General features: G+C 37.7%; 1 pseudogene; it reads right to left on the bottom strand.

The window, feature by feature from the left end:
• Positions 1-15217: 15217 nt before the first annotated feature.
• LOC138984214 (large ribosomal subunit protein eL8 pseudogene) lies at positions 15218-18347 on the bottom strand (annotated as a pseudogene).
• Positions 18348-20011: the final 1664 nt, after the last annotated feature.

Genomic DNA, 20011 nt, shown 5'->3' with positions numbered 1-20011 from the left:
AGACCAGAAACTATAAAACTCCTAGAGGAGAACATAGGCAAAATACTCCAACATACATCACAGCAGGATCCTCTATGACCCACCTCCCAGAATATTGGAAATAAAAGCAAAAATAAACAAATGGGACCTAATTAAAAGCTTCTGCACAACAAAGGAAACTATAAGCAAGGTGAAAAGACAGCCTTCAGAATGGGAGAAAATAATAGCAAATGAGGCAACTGACAAACAACTAATCTCAAAAATATACAAGAAACTCCTACAGCTCAATTCCAGAAAAATAAATGACCCAATCAAAAAATGGGCCAAAAAACTAAATAGACATTTCTCTAAAGAACACATACAGAGGGCTAACAAACACATGAAAAGATGCTCAACATCACTCATTATCAGAGAAATGCAAATAAAAACCACTATGAGGTACCATTTCATGCCAGTCAGAATGGCTGTGATTCAAAAGTCTACAAGCAATAAATGCTGGAGAGAGTGTGGAGAAAAGGGAACCCTCTTACACTGTTGGTGGGAATGCAAACTAGTACAGCCACTATGGAGAACAGTGTGGAGATTCCTTAAAAAACTGGAAATAGAACTGCCTTATGATCCAGCAATCCCACTGCTGGGCATACACACCGAGGAAACCAGAATTGAAAGAGACACGTGTACCCCAGTGTTCATCGCAGCACTGTTTATAACAGTCAGGACATGGAAGCAACCTAGATGTCCATCAGGAGATGAATGGATAAGAAAGCTGCAGTACATATACACAATGGAGTATTACTCAGCCATTAAAAAGAATACATTTGAATCAGTTCTAATGAGGTGGATGAAACCGGAGCCTAAATACAGAGTGAAGTAAGCCAGAAAGAAAAACACCAATACAGTAAACTAATGCATATATATGGAATTTAGAAAGATGGTAACAATAACCCCGAGATAGCAAAAGAGACACTGATGTATAAAACAGTCTTTTGGACTCTGTGGGAGAGGGAGAGGGTGGGATGATTTGGGAGAATGGCATTTAAACATGTACAATATCATATATGAAATGAGTCTCCAGTCCAGGTTCGATGCACGATACTGGATGCTTGGGGCTGGTGCACTGGGACGACCCAGAGGGATGGTATGGGGAGGGAGGAAGGAGGAGGGTTCAGGATGGGGAACACGTGTATACCTGTGGCGGATTCATATTGATATATAGCAAAACCAATACAATATTGTAAAGTTAAAAAAAAAAAAAAAAAAAAACAAAAAGAGTCTTCTCCAGCATCACAGTTCCAAAATATCAATTCTTCAGCACTCAGCCATTTAAGATCCAACTCTCATATCCATACATGACTACTGGAAAAACATATGCTTAGACCTTAAAATTGTCTAGTTGGTGATACAGTAGTCAATGTCTGCTAAAAGTATTTGATAAGAAAACAAATTTTCCAATAACTATTTCACTGAACTACTATCCAAGGGAACATACCTTGGAAAACACTGAAAAATACAGACACTACTTTCCCTTTAACTTCTGGCTTTCTATGTAATATGAAATTCAGTTTTTTTTCAGAATATCACTATATTCTCAGTTATTATAAATAGTAATGGTCACTGTCTCAACAGGGAAGATGGGACCTTTTAACATTTCTAGAGTCTTTCCATAGGGAGTTTCATACTATCAATAGGAGTAGTCTCATTTTCTTTCCTCAGAATCCGACCTGATTTTAACCATTTCTGGGGGATAAATAACCTGACTAATTCATTATGATTTACTGTAATATTTTCTGTTTGTTATCTCTTATAGGAAAGACTGCAATTATCTTCAAGCATTCATTTTTCTCTTCTTATTTTAGTCTTTGAACTCCTACATTTTAGTTGAGTAAATGAGCCCCTTGTTGGAGATTATATTCACAGCCTCATTGAGCCAGCCTGGAGCACTTGCTTAAGTTCTGGAAAATATGATACTGGCTCCTCCCAGGTCACCCTCACTGAATGGAAATTGCTTGTCCTCCATTTCCTTTTCTCCTGTTTGTGGGCTGAGAAGTGGATATGGTTGTGGTAAACTATCTCTGGTCATGTCAGGAGGAGACTGGCAGTAGGCACCAGAGCAAGAAAGTACAGGAAGCCTCAAAGCTCACCTGACTGAGCAAAGAAACATCACCTTGCCATTCCTAGCATATCATGCCTAACACAAAAGAGAAGTAAACTTCTATCTTATTTACAACACTGCCATTTTTTTGAGGTAGTTACATAAACTTATTAATGAACTTTACTTTTAAAATGTCAGAATGTGGGGTATTTCTGATTCTGCTCTATAGTCCATTGAGCTGACTCTGATCTACTGGTCAGATCTACTGGTCAAACTGGTTTATAACCTTAACCTATACTTTTCCCTCTAGACTGGTAGTGCCATCGTATTAACTGGACCATCTCAGATAGAACTAACCTAGAGGAGAGTTTGGATTGCCTACATGGAAACATAAGGTTCTAGAGGCAGAAATACAGACATTCTTCCCGTTCTGTGTTGAGTGAGACGATGGCACATGCAATTTATTATCTGCATGTGCTTTGGCAGAAACCCTATCAACTACTTTGGATCATTTACTTACAGAACTGACAAAGGGGATATATTTGAATAAACGTGTGAATATGTTTCTATGAACGTGCATCTGACTGCACCGCAATTTTCTGAATTACCTACTATTTTCAATTATCCATGCTTCTGTGGTCTTCCATCAGCATGGATAATCAAGTGCGTTCAGTTAACAAACATGAATGTCTGGAAGGCATTAATAAAGCCTGTGAAATGCATTACTAAGTATTATTTTCATGTTGAATGAAATTAAATAGAAAAATTAGTGTAGATGTTAAAGAAATATGGAACAATATGATTATGGTTCAATTTAGATATAACTTTTTATATGAAAAATAACAAAATCTTCGGTGAAACATGATTATAATTTTTATTACAGCAAAGTCTATCTGAAGGCTGCTACTTGAATTAATAAAATTTAAAAAGCTGTATTTTGATGAAGATTCATTCATATAATTACTTATCTGCATAAACTTTAGATTCAATATAGGAAATCGGCAATTCAAGTGCTATCATGAATAAGATAAAACATTTTAAAAATTAAAACTCTGATTCTAGCTTAATTTTATCCCTTTGCATCCAATTTTATAAACTAACATATTATGCACATTTTGGAAGTTTAACAGCTTTTTATTTTTAAAAATAACCTAAATGTCACATTAACAATTTTTAAAAACCAACTGAATTATAAATGCATAAGTTCATTTGGGGATATATATATATATATATATATATATTATGTTGGGAAATGTCATCACATCCTTCATCTTCACATTTTTTATGGCCTCCTGCGTGAACACCTGTGGCTTGTTGGCAGTGAATTTCATTCTCGGGACTATTAAGCACTCTATATTTTTAGAGTGGATCGACTCAGAGTTATTTGACACAGGTGTTTCTATAATTCTGATACACTGGGAAATCTATAGTGCTTAGTAGCTTTCAGGTTCCCATTTCCACCTAGGTAATAAAACCCTGTCCCTTATGCAGTGCAGCTTCACTGAAGTATTAATAGAAGGTTAAAATAAGTTTGCTTAATTGACTTTTAATAAACTAAGCAGATATTTTGTTTTAAACATCTGACATTTAGTAACACATAGGATAGTTTCCCAAGTTGATAATTTTCATAAGGCAGGCAAACTACCTCAAATATCTTAAAGAAATTTCAGATATTATATTTAAAAACTATATCAATCAGGTATATTTACATTAATAGAATTTTGAAGTTCATATATTTTATGCACTATTGCATGTACTTAGCCTTTGAATACATTTATATACCTCGCATACCCACTTATTTTTTATTTTCAAAATATAAAAGTAATATTTTGATATTATATGTTATAGAAAATATAATATGCACATGTTCAGGCTTAATTTTAAGGCAGAGCATGTATAGAGACCAGTTATCTTCAGAAAAAATTATCACTCCTAATATACCTCATTTATCTGATTTTAGGTACTTCAAAACTTTGCTTTAAAGCCATTAGAACTCCACCACGGTCTACACTGATTTTTAGATTCTTATCAACAGAAACACTTGAATGTGACACCACCAAAGGTAAATATCTTTCTCAAAGAAACATGAGTTTATAGGGAAGTTGTTTGGTTTAATAGTACTCTAATTTCATCTTCTGCAGAAGGAAGTGGCAACCATTCCAGTACTTTTGTCTGGGAAATCCCATGGACAGAGGAGCATGGTGGGCTATCATCCATGGGGTCTCAAGAGTTGGGCATGACTCAGCCACTGAGCAATCTCATCTCCGTTTTCATAACCAGTACTTGCTCATGCCTTTCCCTCTGAAGTGGAGATGAAGGGGCTTGTTCAAATTAATTACCAACACTAATAACAAGGAAGAGGAGAGAACAGTGGTCTCAGCAACCTCAGTATACGCATGAATTTACTCCATGGTGGAGCTGCTGCAGGAACTGTGGACTTGGTTTCATTAAGGTTTGCATCCCTTGCCTAAAAAAGTCACAAGATACATAGTAAACACCTAATCCATATTGCCAACAACATGTCTTTGTAAATGGTAACTAAAGAGAAAATCCTCAGCCCTTCTGAGACTCTCAGACCCTTTTGTCTTTACACAGGTTTCCAGAACATCATAGTGATTCCGCTGCTACTGTTGCTGCTGACAACTCCATCCATACTAACAGATGAGAACATCATTCAGAGAAAAAACAGAAACAGCTGACAGTGTGGATATAGAACAATAGCGCTACGCAAATAAGCTGGAAGCACAATTCCTTAAAAACTTAATGGACAAATAACATAAAACGGAGTTAACAACCATAAAAATAACACTTTAGTCCCTGCATTTGCCCCTAAAAAAATCAGTTTGATTAATAGTACTTCTATAGTTCTAATACTGTTATAGCAGGTTTTTATTTTCCTGCATTCATAGGCTAATATGAGTCTGCAAAGACAACACCATTTATTTTGACACTAATTTTATTTATTTCTTTTTTTGTATATCTTTCTATCATGATTTTGGATGACATTTAACTATATAAGTAAGGTTTAACTTAAAATTTCCCGAAAAACTGTGTGAACAAACTAACTTACTCTGCTCTTAACTGCAATTTTTTCTTCACCTCCTGATTTCCATTCTGGGATTTTGTAGAATTAATTGTTACTAGCAAGTTAACATTGTCTTTCTTTGGGATTGGAATGAAAACTGACCTTTCTAGTCCTGTGGCCACTGCTGAGTTTTCCAAATTTGCTGGCATATTGAGTGCAGCACTTTCACAGCATCATCTTTCAGGATTTGGAATAGCTCAACTGGAATTCCATCACCTCCACTAGCTTTGTTCATAGTGATGCTTCCTAAGGCCCACTTGACTTCACATTCCAGGATGTCTGGCTCTAGGTCAGTGATCACACCATCGTGATTATCTGGGTCGTGAAGATCTTTTTTGTACAGTTCTTCTGTGTATTCTTGCCACCTGTTTTTAACATCTTCTGCTTCTGTTAGGTCCCTACAATTTCTGCCCTTTATTGAGCCCATCTTTGCATGAAATGCTCCCTTGGTATCTCTAATTTTCTTGAAGAGATCTCTAGTCTTTCCCATTCTATTGTTTTCCTCTGTTTCTTTGCATTGATGGCTGAGGAAGGCTTTTTTATCTCTCCTTGCTATTCTTTGGCACTGTGCATTCAGTTGGGTATATCTTTCCTTTTCTCCTTTGCTTTTCATTTCTCTTCTTTTCACAGCTATTTGTAAGGCCTCCCCAGACAGCCATTTTGCTTTTTTGCATTTCTTTTCCATGGGGACGGTCTTGATCCCTGTCTTACGTACAATGTCACGAACCTCCGTCCATAGTTCATCAGGCACTCTGTCTATCAGATCTAGTCCCTTAAATCTATTTCTCATTTCTACTGTATAGTCATAAGGGATTTGATTTAGGTCATACCTGAATGGTCTAGTGGTTTTCTCCACTTTCTTCAATTTCAGTCTGATTTGGTAATAAGGAGTTCATGATCTCAGCCACAGTCACCTCCCAGTCTTGTTTTTGCTGACTGTAGAACTTCTCCATCTTCGGCTACAAAGAATATAACCAATCTGATTTCGGTGACGACCATCTGGTGATGCCATGTGTAGTCTTCGCTTGTGTTGTTGGAAGAGGGTGTTTGCTATAACCAGTGTGTTGTCTTGGCAGAACTCTACTAGCCTTTACCCTGCTTCATTCTGTACTCCAAGGCAAAATTTTCCTGTTACTCCAGGTGTTTCTTGACTTCTTACTTTTGCATTCCAGTTTCCTATAATGAAAAGAACATCTTTTTTGGGTGTTAGTTCTAGAAGGTCTTGTAGGTCTTCATAGAGCTGTTTAACTTTTCACATACTAATAAAGTCATGCTTAAAATTCTCCAAGCCAGGCTTCAGCAATACGTGAACTATAAACTTAGAGATGTTCAAGCTGGTTTTAGAAAAGGCAGAGGAACCAGAGATCAAATTGCCGAAATCCGCTGGATCATTGAAAAAGCAAGAGAATTCAAGAAAAACATCTATTTCTGCTTTATTGGCTATGCCAAAGCCTTTGACTGTGTGGATCACAATAAACTGTGGAACATTCTGAAAGAGATGGGAATACCGGACCACCTGACCTGCCTCTTGAGAAACCTGTATGCAGGTCAGGAAACAACATTAGAACTGGACATGGAACAACACACTGGTTCCAAATAGGAAAAGGAGTATGTCAGGGCTGTTTATTGTCACCTTGCTTATTTAACTTCTATGCAGAGTACATTATGAGAAATGCTGGGCTGGAAGAAGCACAAGCTGGAATCAAGATTGCCAGGAGATATATCAATAACCTCAGATATACAGATGACACCACCCTATGGCAGAAAGTGAAGAAGAATTAAAGAGCCTCTTGATGGAAGTGAAAGAGGAGAGTGAAAAAGTTAGCTTAAAGCTCAACATTCAGAAAACTAAGATCATGGCATCTGGTCCCATCACTTCATGGGAAATAGATGGGGAAACAGTGGAAACAGTGGCTGACTTTATTTTGGGGGACTCCAAAATCACTGCAGATGGTGATTGCAGCCATGAGATTAAAAGACGCTTACTCCTTGGAAGGAAAGTTATGGTCAACCTAAACACATATTAAAAAGCAGAGACATTACTTAGCCAACAAAGGTCCTAGTCGAGGCTATGATTTTTCCGGTGGTCATGTATGGATGTGAGAGTTTGACTATAAAGAAAGCTGAGCACCGAAGAATTGATGCTTTTGTACTGTGCTGTTGGAGAAGACTCTTGAGAGTCCCTTGGACTGCAAGGAGATCCAACCAGTTCTTCTTAAAGGAGATCAGTCCTGGGTATTCATTGGAAGGACTGATGTTGAAGCTGAAACTCCAATACTTAGGCCACCTGATGCGAAGAGCTGACTCATTTGAAAAGACCCTGATCCTGGGAAAGATTGAGAGCAGGAGGAGAAGGGGACAACAGAGGATGAGATGGTTTGATGGCATCACTGACTTGATGGACCTGGGTTTGGGTAGACTACGGGATTTGATGATGGATACAGAGGCTGTGGTTCATGGGGTCGCAAAGAGTCAGACAGGACAGAGCAAAAGAACTGAACCAAGTTAACAATGGTCACTGTCTTTTTGTTTCTAAATATTCAGTTCAGTTCAGTTCAGTCACTCAGTCGTGTCTGACTCTTTGCTACCCCATGAATCGCAGCATGCCAGGCCTCCCTGTCCATCACCAACTCCTGGAGTTCACTCAGACTCACCTCCATCGAGTCAGTGATGCCATCCAGCCATCTCATCCTCTGTTGTCCCCTTCTCCTCCTGCCCCAAATCCCTCCCAGCATCAGAGTCTTTTCCAATGAGTCAACTCTTCGCATGAGGTGGCCAAAGTACTGGAGTTTCAGCTTTAGCATCATTCCTTACAAAGAAATCCCAGGGCTGATCTCCTTCAGAATGGACTGGTTCGAGCTCCTTGCAGTCCAAGGGACTCTCAAGAGTCTTCTCCAACACCACAGTTCAAAAGCATCAATTCTTTGGCGCTCAGCTTTCTTCACAGTCCAACTCTCACATCCACACATGACTACAGGAAAAACCATAGCCTTGACTAGACGGTTCTTTGTTGCCAAAGTAATGTCTTTGCTTTTGAATATGCTATCTAGGTTGGTCATAACTCTCCTTCCAAGGAGTAAGCATCTTTCAATTTCATGGCAGCAATCACCATCTGCAGTGATTTTGGAGCCCCAAAAAATAAAGTCTGACACTGTTTCCCCATCTATTTCCCATGAAGTGATGGGACCAGATGCCATGATCTTCGTTTTCTGAATGTTGAGCTTTAAGCAAACTTTTTCACTCTCCACTTTCACTTTCATAAGGGTGGTGTCATCTGCATATCTGAGGTTATTGATATTTCTCCCAGCAATCTTGATTCCAGCTTGTGTTTCTTCCAGCCCAGTGTTTCTCATGATGTACTCTGCATATATGTTAAATAAGCAGGGTGACAATATACATCCTTGACATACTCCTTTTCCTATTTGGAACCAGTCTGTTGTTCCATGTCTAGTTCTAACTGTTGCTTCCTGACCTGCATACAGATTTCTCAAGAGGCAGGTCAGGTGGTCTGGTATTCCCATTTCTTTCAGAATTTGCCACAGTTTATTGTGATCCACACAGTCAAAGGCTTTGGCATAGTCATTAAAGCAGAAATAGGTGTTTTTCTGGAACTCTCTTGCTTTTTCCATGATCCAGCGGATGTTGGCAATTTGATCTCTGGTTCCTCTGCCTTTTCTAAAACCAGCATGAACATCAGGAAGTTCACCGTTCACGTATTGTTGAAGCCCGGCTTGGAAAATTTTGAGCATTACTTTACTAGCATGTGAGATGAGTGCAATTGTGTGGTAGTTTGAGCATTCTTTGGCATTGCCTTTCTTTGGGATTGGAATGAAAACTGACCTTTTCCAGTCCTGTGGCTTCTGCTGAGTTTTCCAAATTTGCTGGTATATTTAGTGCAGCACTTTCACAGCATCATCTTTTAGGATTTGAAATAGCTCAACTGGAATTCCATCACCTCCCCTAGCTTTGTCTGTAGTGATTCTTTCTAAGGCCCACTTGACTTCACATTCCAGGATGTCTGGCTCTAGGTCAGTGATCACACCATCATGATTATCTGGGTCATGAAGATCTTTTTTGTACAGTTCTTCTGTGTATTCTTGCCACCTCTTCTTAATATCTTCTGTTCTGTTAGGTCCATATCATTTCTGTCCTTTATCGAGCCCATCTTTGCATGAAATGTTCCCTTGGTATCTCTAATTTTCTTGAAGAGATCTCTAGTCTTTCCCATTCTGTTCTTTTCTTCTATTTCTTTGCATTGATCGCTGAGGAAGGCTTTTTTATGTCTCCTTGCTATTCTTTGGAAATCTGCATTCAGATGCTTATATTTTCCCTCTTCTCCTTTGCTTTTTGCTTCTCTTCTTTCACAGCTATTTGTAAGGCCTTCCCAGACAGCCATTTTGCTTTCTTGCATTTCTTTTCCATGGAGATGGTATTGATCCCTGTCTCCTGTACGTCACAAACCTCAGTCCATAGTTCATTAGGCACTCTATCTATCAGATCTAGTCCTTTAAATCTATTTCTACTTCCACTGTATAATCATAAGGGATTTGATTTAGGTCATACCTGAATGGGCTAGTGGTTTTCCCTACTTTCTTCAATGTCAGTCTGAATTTGGCAATAAGGATTAGGATATTCATAAAACGGCATAAACTAGAGCCATATATATGAGTTTCTTTAAGAATCTACATGCTGTCAACAAATACATCTGGTGCTTAATCCCTGTTGTAGCAATAAAAGCTGCCTATTCTGCCAAAAATTTAATAGAAATTAAAGCTCAGATGTGAACTTTTCCACTTTAAAAGAGAGAAATTTTTGAAGTATCACAGTTCATTATATCATAGGAAATCTGTATTTGTTCAGCACCATGAAGCGAACATTTATATATTCCCAGTTACCCTGTGTCAAAATCTTGCTCCTCTTTCTTAAAGTGAAACATAAATATCTAGTACAGCTTATCTTCTAAATTACTGCAATAATGCCAAATTTTTATCTATGAGTTCCTATTCAACAAACATTTTAAGTATTTTAAGTGCATGGGTTATCTTGTTCACGCAACAAACATGTAGTTAGAAATCCCTTTACAGATAGGGAAAATGAAATATAGAAAAGAAAGATAACTTACTTAAGGTAACACATCTGGTTAGTGGTAGAGCTAACATTTAAACTCAGATAGGCCAACCTTGACGGAGAAGGCAATGGCAACCCACTCCAGTGTTCTTGCCTGGAGAATCCCAGGGACAGAGAAGCCTGGTGGGTTGCCATCTATGGGGTCACACAGAGTCGGACACGACCGATGCTAGTTAGCAGCAGCAGCAGCAGCCAAACTCGAAAGTCCCAGCTTCTAAATGAAATACTACTATACATTCCCCAACACTATATGTGCAATTGTTGTTTGGTTCTAGACCCACATTTTTAGTAATCTTCATGCATGCCTGAAGATTTAGTGGTGTCTGACTTTGCAAACCTATGGACTGTGGCCCTCCAGGCTCCTCTGTCCCTGGGATTCTCCGGGCAAGTACACTGGAGTGTGCCGCCATGAACTCTTCCAGGGGATCTTCCCGACCCAGGGGTCGAACCCGTGTCTCTTGTGTCTCCTACATTGGATGGTGGGTTCTTTACCACTAGTATCCCTGGGAAGTATGTTAATACTTGTTCATTAACATCAAATCAAATACTTTCATATACAGTGTTAATGATAAACTTGATGAACTTAGTAGATTGTTCATAGATAAGATTTGACTGTTAAAATTCCTAAATTGGTGTGTCCGTCTTAACTGATTTAACGGCTGGAAACAATTAAAGCAGCTTTTCTTTTCCTCTCTTACAGATACTATTGCGTGATTTATTGCTAAGCACAGGTTTTTAGTGTGAAAAGTTTTCTAATATATTTGATGAATTGGGCCTAGGAAAAAACATCTCCCTTAAACAACCATTTTTTGAATCAACTGAGTATGATATAAGGTTCAGAGAGAAGTACTGTCTCCATTGGGACCACATATCTCTTTGATTTGAGCAGTCTTCCTGGCTACCCCAGCCAGTTTACTCTCAGGATGAATTATGGGGTGGAAAAGCTTGTATCCAGAGACATAAGCAGTGTGGGAGAGAAGGAAAAACAAACTCATTTTAAGCCAAAATGATCCCCATTATTTTGGTTCATTGTTGAATGAGAAAGAACATGATGTTACCCCCCAATATAGCATTAATTATAATGTGGGGTCATTAGAGGTAGAATACAATTTTGGATTTATACTTATGAGAAGTATAAATTTTTTTTTTACTATAAGGTCCAATTTATTTTTAAAACTGAAAATGGCTGTCTTCGGTTTTCTGTTGAATGAGCACCTCCTGGGTGCTGGGGCTCCACTGGGCTTGTCACGTGGATCATTTCAAGGAGTTATCACGAGTGAGCTGGGTAAGGAGCGGGTCAAGACACAGAATCACCAAGGCTCCTGGGGATGAGCGGCCCGCCCACGGAGAAGCTACTGTCCACTTTCCATAACAGTTAGTAATACAGACACTACTAGAACTCAATATATGAACACCAAATCTGCAGTTCTGGACTATCTGCCCAATTTTCTTCAGCCTTGAACTCTGTCAAACTGATGTTCCCTATGACAATGTTTAAACTTGATAATTGGTAAAATGTTTTTGTTTCAAATGAATTCAGTATTTTCCCTAAAATATGTTATTCTGAAACACTGAGGGTAAAATAAAAACAAAACAAACAAAAAGCATATAAAATAAAATTATTTGATTTGTGAGTTTTAATTCTCATGTCCTGGCACTTAACATTTAATCAAAAGATGATTCTTTTAAAATATATATCTGATCATGGCATTTTTCTTCTAAAGACTGCAATAGTTGCTCATTACACTTAGGAAAGAATAAAACCAAGATCTTTACCAAGATGCAAGGGAGAAAATTGGAATTATTCAAAGTGCTTTATTTATCTCACTGACTGTGACACACTATTTGGTAATACCAGACAGTAGGACATTCTGAAATTCAAAGACAATGCCACACAATGAAGAACTACCCTGCTTGTTCCAGTACTTTTTATTGTCTGGCTCAGACCCAAACACCACTTTAGATGTAAATTACTTTTCCATTACAGAGAAGACAAAACTTATGCAAATCAGGTGAAGTTAGGTCTGAGCTTTCTTCAGTTTTGCAAAGCACTGTTCACTTTTTGAGCAATCACATAGCCATAACCTAAAGTGTCTGTAGTGCTGAGTTGCCAATTCAGACTACAAGTATGGCTACAAGAGTCACAGTAACTCTACATATGAAGGCAAGCATCCAGCAGCTTTGTTGTGTCTTAAAGTACAGTTGTGCCTTTGTACTGAAATGCACTTTTATAAGTTATTTTAGTTTTATTTTTTTCTTCATATTACCCTGTAAGGATGGTACATTAGCTTTAAAAGCATTATATATGCATAGGTTAGGCTTCCTCAGTGGCTCAGATGGTAACGAATCTGCCTGCAATGCCAGAGACCTGGGTTAGATCCCAGGGTTGGGAAGATCCCCTGGAGGAGGGCATGGCAACCCACTCCAGTATTCTTGCCTGGAGAATCCCCATGGAGAGAGGAGCCTGGCGGGCTACAGTCCATGGGGTCGCAAATGGCTGGACACGACTGAGTGACAAAGCACAGCGGCACAGCATATGGTTAAACAAACTATGATTTTCATTTAAAGATAGCAAAAACTATTTGCTATTGTTGTTCAGTTGAGTCCTACAAAAGGTCAAGTCCTTTTCCTCTACCCTCCTATTTTTTCTGGCTGGGGCCCTGTGAATTAAACTGACAAAAGACAAATTAATAAGAGAAAAGACAAACGGAGCATATTATCCTGTATAGTGTGCATACATGCAGGAGAAACTCAGTGATGAGTAACTCAAAGGAATGGTTAGAAATTTAGTTTATTTAGAATGTTAATAATAAATGTGTAGAGAAGAGACAAGACAAAAGGAAAGATTTTAGGCTTCCAAGGTGATAAACTGTGGGAAGGCAAACATATGGGGGAAACTAATGCAGTAGTATTTGTACTGGTCCATTTCAGTGCCAACTCTTTCTGTTCATCATGATCTTGCAACTTTACAGGAGAGGGGATGTATATGGCAGTCATCATAACTAAAGAGTTTAATCAGATAAGGGAAGCTCTAGGAAGACTTCTTTCCTACTGGTTGAACTTCAAATGCCTTCAGCTCAAAATAACAGGCATATTTGGGGGTGTCATATTTCAATTCCCTATTATAAATATGAATGTGGCTTCCTGGTGGCTCAGACAGTAAAGAATCTGTTTGCCAATGCAGGAGGCCCGGGTTCAACTCCTGGGCCAGAAAGATCCCCTAGAGACGAAATGGCAACCCACTCCAGTATTCTTGCCTTGGAAAAGGCATGGACAGAGGAGCCTATCCATGGGATTTCAAAGAATTGGATGCTACTTCATAACTAAACAACAACTATATATATATATATATATATATATATATATAAAAACACAGACACACATTTGTCAAACACACAGACACACATTTGTCAAAAGTGAAAGTGCTCAATTCAATGCACCCAAGCAGCACTGCCTCATACCTCTCCACATGGCTGACATTACATCTTAACCTGCCATCATTTTCATAGTTACTCAGTTCCAGTTGTATTATTCTCCTTGTATTTTCTGAATACTTTCCTAAACATCCTCCTACCTTTGCAAGCTTTGCACTTGCTCTTTCCTCTCTCTACCTGGACTGTTGGCCCCTCAAACATTACATAGCTCTTCCCTCCCTTTCATCAAGGTTTTGTTTAAAAGCCACTTCATCTGAGAGGGCTGCTTTATCAGCTCTAATGAACAATAGCAACTCTCATCATTACTTATTGTCCTCTCTGCTTCCTATAGCCCCATAGCATTTATTACCAGTCTACAGAGTGACGTGTAATGGTATCAACATCTTGGATATTTTTTTGTCTCTTCTCATTAAACATAAATTTCTTGAAACCTATAGATTTAATTTATCTACACTGATATATGTAGGTGCTGTGCTTAGTTTCTCAATCGGGTCCAACTCTTTGCAACCCCACTGACTATAGCCCACCAGGCTCCTCTGTTCATGGGATTCTCCAGGCAAGAATACTGGAGTGGGTTGCCATTTCCTTCTCCAGGAGACCTTCTGGACCCCTGAATCCGGGTCTCCTGCATTGCAGGCAGATTCTTTATTGAGACACCAGGGAAGCCCATATACATGCATACAACACACATATTCAAGTTTTCTCTTTTCTAAAGACATGATGCAAAAGAAGTGTGAAAGAGAATAGTGACAAGGAGTGTCTGGGATTAACATTTCCCAAATGTTTTACTTTTAGGGGCAAAATAGGTTTACACCTTAGTATAAAGGATGCAGAACTACTATAAATGGGACTAAAAATATCATTTGAGTGAATGCACAATCAGCAAAGTATTTGAAGCACAAATACAAGGACAGGGAAGCACCTTTGGTAAAGATGCTGATAGAGACCTTTTAATGGGACTATAGAAAAACAAGGTGACATTGGTTTTATTGAAAGGAAACATTAGCTTCTAGTATTTTTTAACATGCAGACAGGATTTAGAGGCAAGAGTCTATTGCACCTCTTTATACTGAATGACTGTTGAGAAATAAGTACTTTCTTGAAATGATATTGAAAAGCAGTGTTAGCGTTTGTGAAGACTATGTGAAAAAGATAATAGGGAGAAGGGTATAATTCTTGATCTAAAGTGAAGAACCTGGGAACTGACTATCAAAGATAGTATATACCCAAAAGTCAGAAATCAATGGCTTATTTTAACATGCTGTAAGCCATACATTTTAATGGATATGCACCATGCTATTTTTTTTTCTCTCAGTCAACACTGGCTGAAGGAGGACTTTTATTTAAGTACAGAAAACTCAATAGTATACACATGGCCCAGTTTGGTGGGCAGTTCTTTGTCCTTTGCCATTTCAGACCCAGGACACTGCCTCCCCTAGTGATGGGGAACCTCTCGTATCTGTCCGTACAATTGGTCCTGATAGTGTAGCTTCCAGCTGCTTAGCCAGAATTAACTTGTATGAAGGTGATGGTAGTATTAATCTTGCTGTGGACTATATGCCCCAGCCTAGGCTTCACCTTGATAATGCAGTAGGAAACCCCCACTTTAAGACACAGGCAGAGAGGCAGACAACCAGCCCAGTAGGGTCCACATTTGTGCAATAACTACCAGTGAGCTTTCTTGTTCTCTACCAAGGTGGGGACAGTCTGAAATCCTGCTTGAAGGACATATGGCCTCTTAGTGGGGACATCCCTTTGCCCACAGCTTTTTTCTCTAGCACGGCTAACAATCTCTTGCTTTGTCTCTGGACTCTACTTGATGGCCAGCTTAAGCGTCTGTGTAGCCGTTCAGCTCTCCAAGGCGTGGTTAAACGAGTGAACTGGTTCACTGCAGGAGGCACTTTCCACTGCTTACTGAGGATAGCGTTTTGTCACTCCACCTCTGTGCATCTTGGCCATTTCACAAATCAGTGAAGTGCCTTTTTAAGCTGGATGTCCTTTCCAGCGACAGAAATCTTGCGCCTTTCCTCAAACAGGTGGTTTACCACCTTCTTGGCTTCCTGATTCTTCACGACAGCAGGGACTAGGGCTACCTTCACAACAACTCTTATGAAGTAAATGCCATGATTTTCCACTGCTAACAGGAGGAAAATAACATATGATCACATAACTGATATGTAACAAGGCCAGGATTCGGGCACAATTTGACAGTCACCAGAGACTATCATTTTTATTGTACAATATAAATAATGTTTAGTAAAATTTTAAACAATCGATTCTTTAACATTCCATGAAAAGAAATGAGAATATTCAATGTTCTTTTTGAGACATTGTGCCTAATATTCATAACACATGCTACTATCATGAAGGAAAATCTCTAGCTATTCATGGTTATCTGAAAACTTCAAAAAACTCAAACCAATGGTCCAGTTTATAAAAAGAAAGAAAAAAGAGGGCTAGAGGGAGGAAGGACAGAAGCCAAATCAATGTATAGCTTTTAGTCAGGAAAAATCTTATTCTTTTTGATTAGATTAAAATATCCCTACCCTCAAAAGTTTTCTATCACCAATATATCATTTTTCCTTTGTTCCCTTGTGTTTTCATAATATTTTGTTCATATTACTACAGTGATATACAAATTCTTACCCAACTTATAGAATAAACTGTGCTATTTACAACAGATCAGATAAGAGCTTTTTTATGTAGAAAGTGTCATGGATTTATGATTAACTTAACTGAGTTGCTGATCACTTGCTTGATGCAATATTTCAGGATGTTACTAAACTAACAACTTGGCAATATGATTGAAAAAATCTTTATAGAATGGAAAACTATCTTACTGTCACAACAATTGGATAAATATGATAAAGATAATTCCAAGTATCAAAAGCATATAATATGTTGTTTTGCTTACATGCTGCAGTTATATATTCATAAAATGATTATATCACAACAAAATAAAAATACTGTTTGTAAGCCAACTGGTAACCAATCTATATTCCTCATTCTTTTTTAGCCCTAAATAAATCTAATGACATGGAAACAAATTTGTAAGTATATTGTTATATTTACACAAATGTAATAACTGTTATTTCAGTGTGAAAAGGCTGCTTGAGAATAGAAATCTTAAATATGTTATTTTGTAAATAGCAATACCAACATAGCAGAGCTCATTAACAACTGATGCTGACATATAACACAAAAAGTTGTTCAACTGTTGGTAGCTGCTGATAAATTATGATATTGATATACCTTCAAAATATGTGCATTTCTTTCATGAGACCTATTGTAAGGCCCTCTGCTATATCTGTTGTAGGAAAGATGCTAAATTTAGTGGGTATGCAAAGAAAGCAGAAATGTAGATGAAAATCCAGATGATTTTGTTTTCGTGATAAAAATGAAGCATGAAGTACTAACTGCCTAAGTACTTGGGTGATTCTGTAAAACATCAAATTGAAAAAATATAGAAGAAATTTAAAAGAAACATCTGAAAGTGACAGCATTAGATCTGTTTGGAAACGTATTCAGCAGGCTTCCTCTGCAAGTGATGTATAAAGTTTCGACTTGTCAGATTGCTTAAATGAAACTGCATCTCACCATGGAAGATATCTCCAAATCCTTAAATTAAAGAGAAGACAATTTCAGACACTCATCATTAAGGAGGTAATAAAGAAACACACACTCACACACACACACACACACATACACACTCTTACTTCTCCCTGACCTTAGCTGAAAATGAGCACTAAACAATACTTCAAAAGTGCATTACACCATCTCCAACAAGAATCTGGCAGGTGACAGTGAGGAAACTGTTGTTCTTTGCTATAATATTAAGTTTTCAACTTAACTGTTAAAATGTTTAAAAGTTAAGTTGCGATATAACAAATGTTTGCTGAGATTTCATATATATTCTTAGAAACAGAATTTTCGTGGGATAGTGATATTTTCCCCTCACTCCAAGCTTTGATCAAGACACAGGATTTGGATAATAAACCCAAAAGAAATAGAGGAAATAAAAATAATATCAAATGCAACCTTGTCAAAGAACACAGCCACTTACTTTGACAGTATTAGAGAACAGAATTAGCTTTTTATGGAAAGTTTTACATTTTCTTATGTAACCTGGAGGTTGAACAACTCCTTTTGCCATATCCAAAATGCAAATTTCCTTTTATCACCCACTGCTCCTTTAAAATATACTCAGTGTGGTAACTGTCAGGATTTTCCTGCCCACTCAGATAAAATTTGTTCTAAGGATACTTCACACTGTTTTTCACAGACACAATTCAGTAAGTAATCATAATGTTGAGTCCAAGATATCCATCACCACTCAGAATTTCTATTTAATAGCATACGTTTTATGACTTAATTATATTAACACCAGCCTATTTCAGGTCAGATGCCTCTAAGATTAAAAATGGGGAGTTGACTTTTCTATTTGTTTACTGAAACCTCTCTCATAGACAGTTCTTTCCCTGCCCCTTTTCTAGATAAAAACAGTTCTTTAACCACCATTCAGCTCTAAGGTCCTGATATATTTTGCAAGAGTTTCCTTTTCTTTTTCTTCTGACATTTGCTGCAGTCCAGTTCTCTCTCTCCTACCTTTTTCTTGACTTCTGTTCTCCATAGCCCTTTGCCATTCTTCCCTGAGCTGTGACTATGCACATTCAGTTCCTTGCTGCTTTGTTCCCTCCGTGACTCCAGGTGGCGCTCTTGGACAGGATGACTTGCTCTCAGCTCAGTTCACATCAGGTAGGAGAGAACCCTACAGGCCTTCATCCATTGTTAGGACTTATCCAGGGAGTGTATGTAGGTCGACCCTAAAATAGCATCACTATCCAAAGAGTTATTAAGGCCTTTTTCTTTTGCAAGAGTCCCACAGTGAGAGTCAGATCCTGGTCCACCCTGCCTCCCAAATGCAGGAGTAGTGTATCAGACTTTCTGTAGATCCCGGTGACAGCCTGTACCCCACATGGATGTTTAAGCAGAGAGAAGGAGAAGAGGCAGAAAGGAATATCACATCCTACCTGGAGGAGGGGATTTGAAAAATAGCACCCTCACATTTATATACAAAAATATATTTTCCTTTCACTATCTTCTTCCCTAAAACCCTCTCTTTTTCTCTCATTTCTTATATACTTAAGATGAGAAGATTCAAGACACTAAGAACACGTATTTTAATTATTTTAAACTTTCTTTGTAGATGCTTCACATGTTGATTCATCTTTGGAATGTCATTCTATTGCACATTAGTCAAATTTAAGCTGTTCTACTTAAAAAACCTTTATCATACAATAATGAAATGACACTAGCTTCAGAAGGTACCTTGGATCATCATTAAACCTAGATGCACTTATAAGAAGCATTTGAGGAAGAAAACAGCAGGAGATTAAAGGAAGTATGAAAGAATCAGGCCATAGACCAGAAGAGACAATCAGTTTCTGACACTTAGGATCCTGGAATACATCTTCTGTTGAAAGAGAGTGATGCTGAAGACATAAAATAGATTCCTGAAGAGTTTGTTCACTTATTTGTTCCTTTGTTCACTCATCCAACAGTTCATAAAAATAAACATTAATATCTTGAATGTAACAAGCTAAATGCAGTGAACTGGAATGCTGTTTAGGAATATCAGTCATATTTTACAGAACTAATTATAATATCTTTCCAATAAGAAGTTCACATGTCTTCCAAATTTTTGTAGAAAAATCTCTTAAAAGTGACGTTACATGATGTTCAATGTAGGAACATGAACATGTTTTCCTTCCTCCCTACTACCTAATATTATTGGTTTAATTTGCTTTTGGTATGTTACAGTTGGGTTTGAACTTTGCATTTTTACTGTATTAATTATGAGTCCCTTGGACTTTCAAATGAGAATTCAAGTCAACAGTAATATACCAATCTTAAAAATTAACTGAGCTTTTGCAGATTTAATCTGGTGATCTCAACCATATAAATTAGTCATACTTTTAATTTAAAAAAGCTGTGTTTCAGTGATGACAAATTATGTAGTCATAAAGTTAACTAAATATACTCAAACATGAAACTAGCAAGGAACTATTATATCATTTATAAAATTACAACACTAAAAATTACTAATTAAATTTATTACACTAAATACTGAGGAATTAGATAATAACTGCAATGCAGCAGATAATGTTTTTCTGAAACTAAATCACTTCTTAAAATACAAAAAGAGTTTTGTCACACAGTTAAGGACATTTTGAGTTCTGTATACTTACTTTAGTTTCAGGTATGTGATGATTCCATTCTGGAATCAACTTTGGT

Source organism: Bos mutus, chromosome 20 (genome assembly GCF_027580195.1).
Source record: "Bos mutus isolate GX-2022 chromosome 20, NWIPB_WYAK_1.1, whole genome shotgun sequence".
In the NCBI taxonomy this organism is placed as follows: domain Eukaryota; kingdom Metazoa; phylum Chordata; class Mammalia; order Artiodactyla; family Bovidae; genus Bos; species Bos mutus.
The sequence above is the reverse complement of the archived record's forward strand: the minus strand, read 5'-3'. Positions and strand labels throughout refer to the sequence as shown.